This window comes from Carlito syrichta, unplaced genomic scaffold (assembly GCF_000164805.1).
Source record: "Carlito syrichta isolate Samal-C Ts95f unplaced genomic scaffold, Tarsius_syrichta-2.0.1 Scaffold307028, whole genome shotgun sequence".
In the NCBI taxonomy this organism is placed as follows: Eukaryota; Metazoa; Chordata; class Mammalia; order Primates; family Tarsiidae; genus Carlito; species Carlito syrichta.
The window spans coordinates 814,293-826,304 of record NW_007251124.1 but is presented as its reverse complement, the minus strand read 5'-3'; the positions used below and the strand labels follow the sequence as shown (position 1 = coordinate 826,304).

Genomic DNA, 12,012 nt, shown 5'->3' with positions numbered 1-12,012 from the left:
AGTTGTTTAATATATAAATTCGCCCTACAATCTCTTCTTTTTTCTTGCAATTTATTTAATGATTAACTAGGTTGTGCTGCAGAGTTTCACCCAGTTTGGATTTTAATTATTGCACCCTTTTGCTGGTATTTAACATGTTCCTTTTCCCTATATGTCCTGCAAATTAGTTAGATCTAGGGGCTTTATCAAATTCAAGTAAGATTTGGTTTGGGTAAGACTACTTCATAGACATCCATGCAATCCTTTTTTAATTTAATGTGACTATAGAAGTCTTCAATAGCTTCCTTGCTTTTGGGAGAAAAGGTTTTCCAGGTCAATCTAGTATATTTCCCTGGGAACTAATACAGGAATGTATCTAATCCTGACTTGCACCCCACACCTTTATAATAAAATAAAGTAAAATCAAATTAAATAAAAATAAAATTTTGATTTAACTTAAAAAAACTAAGTAGTCTGATACCATTTACTTAAATAGAATTTATTAATTATATATATATATATATATATATATATATATATATATATATATATATTTCCAGAAAGAAAACTCCAGGCTCAAGTGGTTTCACCCTTTAACTCTACTAAACATGCAAGAAAAAAATAACCCCAATATTAAACAAACCCATTGTATGAAGCTGGCATAAGCTTGATACCAAACCCTGATAAGGAAATTAAAAAGAAAATTACCAGCTATTATCATTCATGAATGTAGTGAGAAAAATCTTAAAGTATTAAAAAAATAGAATCCAGTAATGTATATGTTTGAAAAGATGATATGTCTAGAACCTGTTAAGGTTATTCTAGCAATGCAAAGTTGGGCTACCATTCAAAAATCAAAAAAGGTAATTAACTGCATTAACAGAATGAAGCGGAAAATTATATAAACATCTTATTAGATGCAGCAAAGTAGTTGATTATTCACAATATTAAGTAAAATCTCTTAGAAAACCAGAAATATGGGGGAACTTCATCAGTCTGCTGAAGGATGGCTGTAAAATACTTGCATGAGACATCATATTTATTGGTAAGATAAAAGCTTTTCCTCATCAATTAGGGCAAAGGTGCCCACTATAAGCTAAAACATCATACTGCAAGTATTAATTACTGCAATAAGGCAAAAAAAGAAAAAGTATAAAGATATGAAATTCCTCAGTCACTTTAGCCACATTTGAATGCTAAGCAGCCACAGATGGCTAGTGGCTACTTTAGTGGGCAGTGTAACTCTAGATCTGGAGTGATGTGGTCAAAAGGTTTTGTTTGTTTTTTTTAATATTCTGCTTTGAAAACTTTTATGCTTGCTGCGTATCTTTTGAATGTAAAAAATATAATTAGTGAGAGAAAAATTTTTAAAGACCAAATACAAAGGATAAGGAAATAGAATATTACTGAAATTTAAAAAATAGCACTGAAACCAGGCATGGTAGCCCACACCAGTAATGCCAGCACTTTGGGACGTGGAGGCAAGAGGATTGCCTGAGCCCAGGGGTTCAAGACCAGCCTGGGTAGCTTAGCAAAATCTCATCTGTACAATAAATCAAACAATTAGCCAGGTGTGGTGGCATGCACCTGTGGTTCCAGCTACTTGGAAGACTGAGGTGGAAAGATCAACTGAGTCCAGCAGGTCGAGACTACAGTGACTATAAGTGTACCACTGCACTCCAGCTAGGCAACAGAGTGGTACTCTGACTCAGAATAATAATAATAATAATAATAATAGCACTGAAGATGACAGACAATGGAGCAATTCTAAGAGAAAATGATTTTCAGCTTAAATTTCTATATCTAATCAAATGAATAATCAAAAATGTGAGTAAAATAAGCATTTTTAAAATACAGAAAATCCCAAATAACTACCTCATATGTATACTTTAACATAAGCTCCACCCAAGCAAATGAGTAATATCAAGAGAAAAAAGAAAAGCCATGGCATCCAGGAAACAGACTTAGCAGAGGAAGGAGGCCAAGGTAAGCCCTTGAAACTAGCTTTCCTGGAACCAGTCCAGACTGGTTGAACTCTGAACTCTAGAAAAACTCTGGAAGAAATGAACTCTGGAAGCATAATGAAGAACTCTGGGAGGAAAATCTCCAAGGAAAAATCACAATAACTAATTCATTTGACTAGTTAGAAAAAAAGTATTTGGGAGTTTCACAGTTCTTATGGAAAATTAGGGGATAATATGTAATAGTGACAGAAAAGCAATCAAATAGAAAAACAAGGCAACTAATACATCTAATATGATCAAATTTAACAAAAATATGGCCGGGTTTGGCAGCTCAGTCTGTAATCCCAGCACTTTGGGAGGCCGAGGCTAGTGGATTTCCTGAGCCCCCAACTTGGCAAGACCTTGTCTCTACAATAAATCAAAAATTAGCCGGGCGTGGTAGCACACGCCTGTAGTTCCGGCTACTTGGAAGGCTGAGGCGGAAGGATTGCTGGAGCCCAGAAGGTCGAGGCTGTGGTGGCCAGGAGTGTGCCACTGCACTCCAGTCTGGGTGACAGAGTGAGACTCTTGACTCAAAAAAAAATTTTTTTAACGAAAATATATATAGTTATAATATAATACATGTCTCAGTAGAAAAGAATAAATTGTACTAGGAAGATGAAAATGAGGACCAGTTGGTGATAGTACCAAAGTCAATTCTCAAATCCCAAAATAGAAAAGACACATAATTGTTTAGAAGTACAAATAAGGAAATAGCAGTAGGGGTATGTTATTTTAGGTGAGCTCTGTTTTATGCACTCATAGCACCCTACATTTGCCCTTTCGTAGCACTGAAATTCTTAAAGTTGAATCACAGCATATACATAAGTGGTAACAATTTAAACACCAAGGAGTAAAGTGAAAATAGTCGACTCTGTTTCCTTCTCCCTGCCTGTTGACAACATATAAATATTCAGAACTGTGAAATAGTGGTACTCGTAAGGTAACAAATTAGCCTACCACAGTTTCATGGTTGCTAATGGAAGATAAGAGATTCCTGGGTCAGAGACAAATGAGATTTTATTTCTCACAGCAATAGCAGGAGGCATATTATTGGTCTTTGTGCAGAATTCTCAAGCACCAGTTCCCACAAAGGTAGCTCATATGAGCCCAGATGAATGCCCTCATGGAGTGGAAAGGATTACAGAAGAGGAATCCTGAGTTTAGGGAGCCCAGGACACATACCTCTTCTTTGCTCCATATAAAGACACTGTCTCTATCTTTCAAAGCTGTTCTTTATGCAAATGCCCCTGAAAGACAGTCCAAAACAATATTATGCAGTCATAGGGAAGAACAAAATCAGGGCCTTCGCAGCAACTTGAATGCAGCTGGAGACCATCATACTAAGTGAACTATCGCAGAAAACGAACCGAATTCCCCATGTTGTCACTCATAAGTGGATCCTGAACACTAATCACACTAGCACAAAGGTGAGAGCTGCAGACACTACACACTGCTTGGGGGGGGATGGGGGGGCCACCTGACAACATATTGAGTACCTAGTCCACTATCAGGGGTACAAGTGGGGATTTACTGCATAAGTAGGTGCCAGCTAGAGCCCAAACTTTACCGTCACGCCCCTACCAGCTAGAGCCCAACTTTACCGTCACGCACGTCATGCAGTAAATCCTCACTTGTACCCCACAACTTTAAAATTAAAAATAATTAAAAATAAATAAATAAATAAATACACGAGTTAAAAAAAGAAGAAATATGGTCCAAAGCAAAGGGCAGTTAGTGATCGTGTGGCATAATGAGAAATATGTGTTTGGTTTTTGTCCCAGGTTTCCAACACATAGCTTCTAAATCTCTTGTAGTTTCTTGGGCAAAAAGATCTACTTTTGTTTGATGTTTTGTAGGCCCCTAGATAGCTTCAGGGACTGGTCATTGAAAAAACCAAACCTTGAATGTTCAGTCCCACTTTCCAACCTCTGGGAAGGGAGGAAGGGCTGAAGATTGAGTTAACTGATTGTGTCTATGGTGACAAAAACTTCAGAAAGACCTCTAAATAATAGGGTTTGGATAGTTTGGGGGTTGGTGAACAAATTGAGGTGCTGGGAGGCATAGAAACTCCAAATACCTTCCCAAATACCTTATCCTACACATCTCTTTCACTTGACTGTTTCTGAGTTGTGTTCTTTATAATAAACTGATAAATGTAAGTAAAGTGTAATTCTGAGTTCTGTAAGATGTTCTAGCAAATTATCAAACATGAGGAGGCAGTAGGGAGAACCCACAATTGATAACCAGTCAGATGTACAGGAGGACTGGGACTTGCCACTGCTGTCTAAAGTAGAGGAGAGTCTTGTGGGTCTAAACTTGTTGGTGTCCATGGAGAACCAGAAAACTGGTTGTTAACAAAAATAACAATACAGAGACTTGCTTACAATACATGCAGAAACTGACAAACCCAAGGAAAATTGTCTTTCAACAGTAATCACTGCGAACAATCTGATGACTATTCTTTCTTCTATCATACATAAATGTTGTTCTCTAACTTCTTTATTCTCTGGAATCTAGAACATCGTTCAACATCTACACATTGAACATCTTTTTTCACAGAGATCGCACCATATTTGGACAATGACTTATTTATTGCTTGTCAGCCTGGCTAAACTCAGGGACGGTCTGGGCTGTCTGTCCCCTTCCACATCCCCTCATGCATTCCCAGTTTTTAACTCTGGAGCTGGTAGGAGGGAGAGAGGGTGGTTAGGGAGGGCTTCCAGGAGGAAACAACTTCCAAGCTAAGACCTAGAGAATGAGAGAGAGAGAACCAGTGTGTGCTGAGAGAACTCGTCAGAGGGCTAACCCGGAAGCTGCCGAGGCGTGGGTGCTGAGAAGTGCACAGCGAAGGGGCCCCGCGCTGGAGAAAGCAACGGCAGGCGCTGGTACTTTCCCTAGAGTACCACGTTACGAGGTTTCCAAATTTAAAGTGAGCACACGACAGAGGCTGGAGGGAGAACAGCAGCTGATTCCAAAGTATTCCTTCAGAGGCATTGGCAGGATCCGTCTTAAATTACAAGCAGGTTCCAAGAATCTGGTATCCATTCGTTGGTTTGCAATAAGGAAACATGTGCCATAAAAGTCTTTTCTTTTCTTTTTTTTGTCTGTGTTACTCATTACTGTATTCGCAGCGCCTAGATTATATGACCTCTCAGTAATGGAAGACCGCGGTTGTAGGGGCAATTATCTCTGAATTCTCGGTAAACAGAAATCCGAGTAGGGGGAAAGCGGGCTTGGCATGTGAGAACCGTCCACACTGTACATATTAAAAACAAAAAACAAAAGGTATCTCCCAGCCAGAGTAAAAAATGAAAAGAAGCTGGCAGCGGTGGGATTCGAACCCACGCCCCCGAAGAGACTGGAGCCTTAATCCAGCGCCTTAGACCGCTCGGCCACGCTACCACGGTTGGCGAACAGGTTTTCCTCATTTTCCCTATTAGCAAATATCGCCCTCTTCCGCCGTTAACTGAGTCTTCTGCCAGTGACCTTTTCTCCTCTGGCGCTCCCCGCAGCACCCCCAGGGAACCCCTAGCTGGCGACTACCACCACTCAGCCTGACCCCTGACCCCGACACGTTGCTTTCTTCGCACAGGTGGGAGTCGTGGAAAGGAAAATCTGCGGAGCCACGACGCCTACCCCTTTGTCAACAATGTAAGAGGAATTGGCGGAGCGGACCGAGAGCGCCAGGAGACGCTGTTGGTTGCAGATTCGCTGTGGAGGGTGACACCTGGTGGGAGCCTCGACAGGGCCCCTAAGTGTGGTAGCGTGGCCGAGCGGTCTAAGGCGCTGGATTAAGGCTCCAGTCTCTTCGGGGACGTGGGTTCGAATCCCACCGCTGCCAGCTCCTTTTCATTCTCCTTATGGCCTGTGACTGGGACGACCAAAGTGGACATGCCAGTAATGAAATACTATTCAATATATAGGGAATACTATGCAGTCATAAAAAAACAAAACAAAACAAAAAAAAACGGAATAACATCTTTTGCTGCCACTTAATTGGAAATAGACTATCCTCAGTAAAGTAGTGCAGGAACTGAAAACCAAATACCGCATGTTCTCACTAATAAGGGGAAGCTAAGCTAAGCTTTTGCAAAAGCCTATAGAATGGTATAATGGATACTGAAGACTCAGAAAGGCGAGGGTGGAAAAGGGAGTGATGAAAAATTACCTATCAGATACAATGTGCACTAGTGGGGGTGACAGGTACACTCAAAGCCCAGATTTTTTCATCACCACAATGCCTCGACATAACCAAGAAACATTTATACCCCTAAAGCTATTGAAATTTTAAAAAATAAAATAAAAGTATGGATGCAGCCATATATAATGCAATATGCTGATGAAGTTGCTCACTGCGTTTCTCTTGGTGCAGGAAGCAGTGTATCAGTCGGTGTTCTTGACCTAAAACTTTTAACCCAGACGAGGGAGTCATAAAATAAAAATGTATTGTGCAGACAGATTATGACAGAAATAAAATCGCAATAAAGGAACTTAACTAGCGCTGGAGTTTCTGTTTCTTTTGCCATTCATCTCCAAGAACATCAGTGCTGGCAGGGGTGTTTATCCAATACTCCAAAGAAAACTAGCCTTACAAATTCCTATTCTTGAATTGCTCATTTGGAATTTATCGCATCGTGCCTGGGTGTTCAGGTCCTGTGACTGCTATAACAAACTGCTACAGACTGTGTGACTTCAAACAACAGAAACATATTCTCTTACAATTCTGGAGGTCAGAAATCTGTATTGAGGGCTAAAGTCAAGATGCAGGCAGGGTCCAGCTCCCTCTGGAAACTCTAGGAGAAAATCCTTTCTTTGCCTCTTTCATTGTCATGTGGTAGCTGGCATGCTTTGACTTGTGGTTACATCTCTTCAGTCTTCAAGGTCAGCATCTACAGATATCTCTCTTCTTTGTCTTCACACAGCCTTCTTTTTTAAAAAAAATTAAAAATGGACTGTTTCAGTATTCTCTCTCCATCCTTAGTTTCAATACTTTTTAGCAATTACTAGATGCTATCTTCTGGAGAAATTACCTTAGGAAAATAACAGAGAAAAGGGATTCAGAAGAAACAGTCACCCCCTACTCTCCCTCCCGGTTTAAGCCTCACTTTCCCCTGTTCCTTCATATATGCCAAGCTAGGAGCCTCTTTTCTCACCTCTGTGTCAATCTGAGCTCTCTGCCAGGATCTCTCAGAACCTCACAACAGCAGTACCTCCACTGCCGGGAGGACTATGTACTCCCACCAGGTCTAGATCTCTGTGGGCAAGATGACCACAGTTTGAGGGAGACTGACCACTCGTTGACAACTTCAATCTTCAGGGACACAGAGCAAGGGTAACCTAGTGCTAGGGGCTAATTAGTTCAATGCTTCATCAGCTTGGTCCACCAAAGGCATCAATCCAGGGAACAATTTTCTTTCTGATATGTGCATTCCTACTTGGTAAAAGAAGGGATAAGGGGAGCAGATAAAATAAATAATTTGAGAGAACATGACTATATCAACAAGTAGGTATCAGGAACCCATGAATTCATTCAACAAGTATTGGCAGTGCTTACTGTGTGCCTGGCCACTGGATATTCGGGAGACACACTGACACCTGTCGTCTTCACCCTCAGAATCAGGATGAAAGACACATTAAGTGATTACAAGTCCTGACCTGCAAAGTGCTGGGTCACGCCGCTCAGGGATTGGAACTCAGTGCAGATCTGGAAAGGCCTGCTTGGAAGAATTTACGAATGCTCTGAAGAATGGGGTGGGAGTAGAAGATAGCGAGAAGTCCAATAAGAGAAAGACAGTCTGGGTGCAGGGGGGCCACCGGGGGGATGCGACCCGTAACCCAGACAATCCCCGCAGCCCTTCTCCCTCCACCGGCCCCTCTTGGAGAGAACACCGTGATTCCTGAGGGAACCGGGGATAAGAAGAGGGAGAAAGGAGAAAGAAACGAAGAGGAAGGCTTCTCCCACAGCCCCCACGGATCAGCCGCGTGGTGGTGGAGGTCCCTGGCCGCTACCGGATCTTTGATTCTAAGATTCTGAGGAATCTTACGGAGCCCAAACCTGCAACCCTGGAAAGACGAAGAGTTCGCGGCGCAGAGTCAGAACAAGGAATTCATGGGATGGAAATATATCCCTCTTCCTGGTCCCTGGAGTGGCACTTACTGGTACCCTCCATCCTACTGAGTGTGTCATTTCTAGGAAACAGGAGCGCGGCCTGTCTCACTGGTTCTATTTCAGTCAAGAGGGCCCCCAACTGGTTTGCCTTGTTTTGTAGGCTGGACCTGAGAGGGATTTGGAACCATCCTCACAGATTCCTGGGAGTCAAACAGAGATCTCTGATGGGACTTCTCTTTAGAATCAAGCTGATTTAAAATAATTTAAAAACAATTTTCCGGACTTGAGACATTTTCTAGGAAGCACTCATGTACTTGTAGGAGCTGTAATGTCCGCCACTGCCATACATAGGAAGCTCTAATCTAGTTTTACTATAAATGACCAGAAAGCTTGAGATTGCAAACGTTAATGACATATGGATTTAGATAATAGTATTGCTGAGTGCTTTTTTGTGCGTTATTTCATTTGCTTCTCATAACTTTATGCAATAAATATTATTTTTATTCCTATTTTACAGATTTTAAAAACTGGGATTTAGGGATATTAACAGTTGAGATTGTGTCGCTCATTTTTCATTTTCAGTAGTGACTACTGATTCTATTTATGGATTGATTTACTGACCCCAGTTATTGTCTTTTTTTTTTTTTTTTAAGTCATTCAGCCTCTTTCTTCCTCTTGTTCCGATGGGGATTTGGTTTTGTTATTTTTGCTACTTTCTGAATTGACAAGTAGCAAGTAGAAATCTGAATAAACAGAACTCACTGTGCCAAAATACAGAAGTTGGAGATTTTTTTTTCTTCGTGAACTAGTGATAGTTCATAACAGAAGAAGGAAAAAAAATCATGTAGTGTTCAAAGAAGGGTTCCTTATCTCTAATTCAATTAGCTTTATGTAGAAACGGGGTGGGAGGGGAAGACAGGCATTAACCAACATAGTTCCTTCTACAAGTATATTCAGGGGTCCCAATCAGACTGATCCCTAAAAAAAAAAAAAAAAAGGCATAAAACGAATGAAGGCCGGACTCAATGACTCAGACTGTAATCCCAGCACTTTGCTAGGCCGAGGCAAGTGGATTGCTTGAACCTGCGGGTTGGAAATCAGCCCGGGCAACTTGGTGAGACCTCGTCTCTACAATAAATCAAAAATTAGCTGGGCATGGTGGCGCGTGCCTGTAGTTCCAACTACTTGGAAGGCTGAGGCGGAAGGATCACCAGAGCCCAGCGGGTCGACTCTGGGGTGGCCGTGAGCATGCCACAGCACTCCAGCCTGGCGATGGAGTGAGACTCCAACTCAACAAATTAATTAATTAATTAAAACTAATGAGGCAAAAGATTTCTGCTACTCATAAAGAAGACAAAGTACAAAAATAGAAAAAGAGAGTGGTGTTTAGGAGGTGATTGCCAGCAGTCTTACGGGGCTGAATTTCTGTGAAACATTAGTCAGAAAGGCACAGAGTAGCTTCAGTATGTATAGGAATTTGACTATCCTACTCTTATGTTTATAGCAAAACAAAATTTCTCAGTCAAGTTGATCTTATGTATGTGTCAAAGCTTATTAACTCAAGCAGAAAACTGATAAGATGACAAAGGAATATCCAAGCTCAAAAAAGTTTTGGAAATTGTGAATTTATACATATGGGCAGGGGGAGAGAAGAAAATGTGTAATTAATTAGAAAAGGAGTGCTGCTTCATTTAATGTGATCATTAAAAAAGCACATCCTCCATCTGTTGGTAAAATAAGGTCTATGATCTTTGCTTGGAAGCTTGTAGAGATGTCTTGTAGAGAGGAGCACTATGATCTTTGTTTGGAAGCTTGTAGAGAGGTCATAAGTGCATTAAACTATTATAAGAAATAAGAAAGAACTAAACAATACATCTGTGGCTGCCATTTAAACAGACCAAGGAACAAAGATTCATACCTTAGTATTGTCAGACAGGAGCCAATTAGCACAGAGGCATGAAACCTTGTCAAAAGTCAGCAGAGTAACAAAGTCTACATTTACTGAAGTAGCTGTCAGTACATTTCTCAGATGTGTATTCAGAGATGCTGATTGCATCGTTTGCCTGCTTCTCGTTTTGTGACAGCCCTCTTCCCTCCCATTGGAAAAGACAGATAATTTGTAGGTGCATGAGGGAAGACAGGTGGAGGCGCCAGAGAGATGATTAAGCAGACACAGAACTGCTTTGGCGTAGGATTAAGTCACTGTGTCGGTATTTCTGGAACTATCCTCTAGCACCCAGCTGCAGCAGTGTGGAACTGACTGGAGAATCCGAAGACGGAGTGAGTGTCTAAATGCCTGAGGCTCTAGTGGCTTCAGAAACTCAAACACAGCAAGTGCTTAAATCTCCCAGAAACGATTTCCCCATTTCTTCTCTCTCGTCCCAACTGTCTTTTCAAAGTGTTATGCTACTCTCAACCACCTCATAAAGTTAATCAATTGTCTCCGAAATTTCTCGCTTACTGAATCACCCAATGGAATGAGTCAAAAAGTTTAAAGCGCTTAGAACAGTGCCAGGCATTTGGCTTACAGCAGGTTACAGTTGTCATCGACAAATGTTTTTAAACCTTTGAAAATTGCATCGGTTGTCATTTGGCACTTGGAATACCAAAACAGACACAGGGTTTCTACACATGAATCGCCTCATACGAAAACTGAAAGTTAATTTATACAAAATTTTAACATTTACTCGTTAGAGATCTCTTCGCCTCAGAAGAAAAAATAGCTCCCTTCCCTGACCGGGAATCGAACCCGGGCCGCGGCGGTGAGAGCGCCGAATCCTAACCACTAGACCATCAGGGAAGATAGCGAAGCGTCTCGAAAGCAGTTTTACGAAGGTAAAACTAGACATGAGTACACGGGTTGTTGTTGTTGTTGTTGTTGTTGTTGTTGTTGTTGTTGTTGTTGTTGTTGTTGTTTCCCAGACTTTCTAACGAGTCAGCGCACTGGGACTTCTTCCTCTTGTACGTACCAATCTCTGGCTACGTACCAATCAACACAATCTGGACGGCAAGGAGGTGTGGCAAAGCCGAAAGAGTAATTCAGGAAGCTCATAACTGGATGTTGGGGGTCTTCTCTGCTTTGATGTGTGGATTCAACCAGGAATAAATTGAAGTATTTATTTGGAATTGTCTTCTTGCTTTTCTCCGCATACAACGGTGAGCCTCTTGAAGACTGAAACAATTTTTAAATTTGCTTTTTGTTTTCTCAGAGTACTTGTCATGCTACTTTTTAAATAAATTCCCAGTATTTCATAAGTAAAAAAGACTTGCGTGATAATGTCATTGGACTTTATTTTTAACCGATGTGGGCGGAGCCGAAATAGCTCAGTTGGGAGAGCGTTAGACTGAAGATCTAAAGGTCCCTGGTTCGATCCCGGGTTTCGGCAATAATGTTCACTTTTGGAGTTAGTAATTCAAGCGTTGAATTTTTCCCTCTACAAATATGGAATATGGAGATAGTCCTTAAAATCCAAAAATATCAGATTTTTATTAAACTTATAAAGGAAAACACAAGACAATTGTGTGGTTAAAAAAATCCCAGTAGGAGAACACTTTCAAACATCTCACTAGATAAAACAACAGGCAAAAATGCTGAAGGAGAGTAATTTGTCCCTCTTTGTAATATTTAGTATCTTCTTCTTCTTCTTTTTTTTTTTTTTTTTTGGAGTGGGAGTCTCTGTCGCCCAGACTGGAGTGTAGTGGCCGATCCCGGCCACCGCAGCCTCGACCTGCTGGGCTCCGGCGATCCTTCCTCCTCAGCTTTCCAAGTAGCCAGAATTACCAGAATTACAGGCGCGTGCTACCACGCCCGGCTAATTTTTTTATTTATTGTAGAGATGAGGTCTCGCCTGCCCAGGCGGGTCTCGAACCTGCGGGCTCAGGCAATCCACTCACCTCAGCCTCCCAAAGGCGCGGGAT

General features: G+C 41.3%; 4 non-coding genes across 4 annotated transcripts; 2 read left to right on the top strand and 2 right to left on the bottom strand.

Moving 5' to 3' along the window:
- Nucleotides 1-5,305: 5,305 nt before the first annotated feature.
- On the bottom strand, nt 5,306-5,387 carry TRNAL-AAG. The gene has a single exon. It is a non-coding gene; the product is annotated as a tRNA-Leu (tRNA).
- A 357-nt stretch (nt 5,388-5,744) lies between these two features.
- On the top strand, nt 5,745-5,826 carry TRNAL-AAG. Its single transcript has one exon. It is a non-coding gene; the product is annotated as a tRNA-Leu (tRNA).
- Nucleotides 5,827-10,822: 4,996 nt separating this feature from the next.
- On the bottom strand, nt 10,823-10,894 carry TRNAE-CUC. Its single transcript has one exon. It is a non-coding gene; the product is annotated as a tRNA-Glu (tRNA).
- A 513-nt stretch (nt 10,895-11,407) lies between these two features.
- TRNAF-GAA lies at nt 11,408-11,480 on the top strand. The gene has a single exon. It is a non-coding gene; the product is annotated as a tRNA-Phe (tRNA).
- The last annotated feature ends 532 nt before the right edge of the window (nt 11,481-12,012 follow it).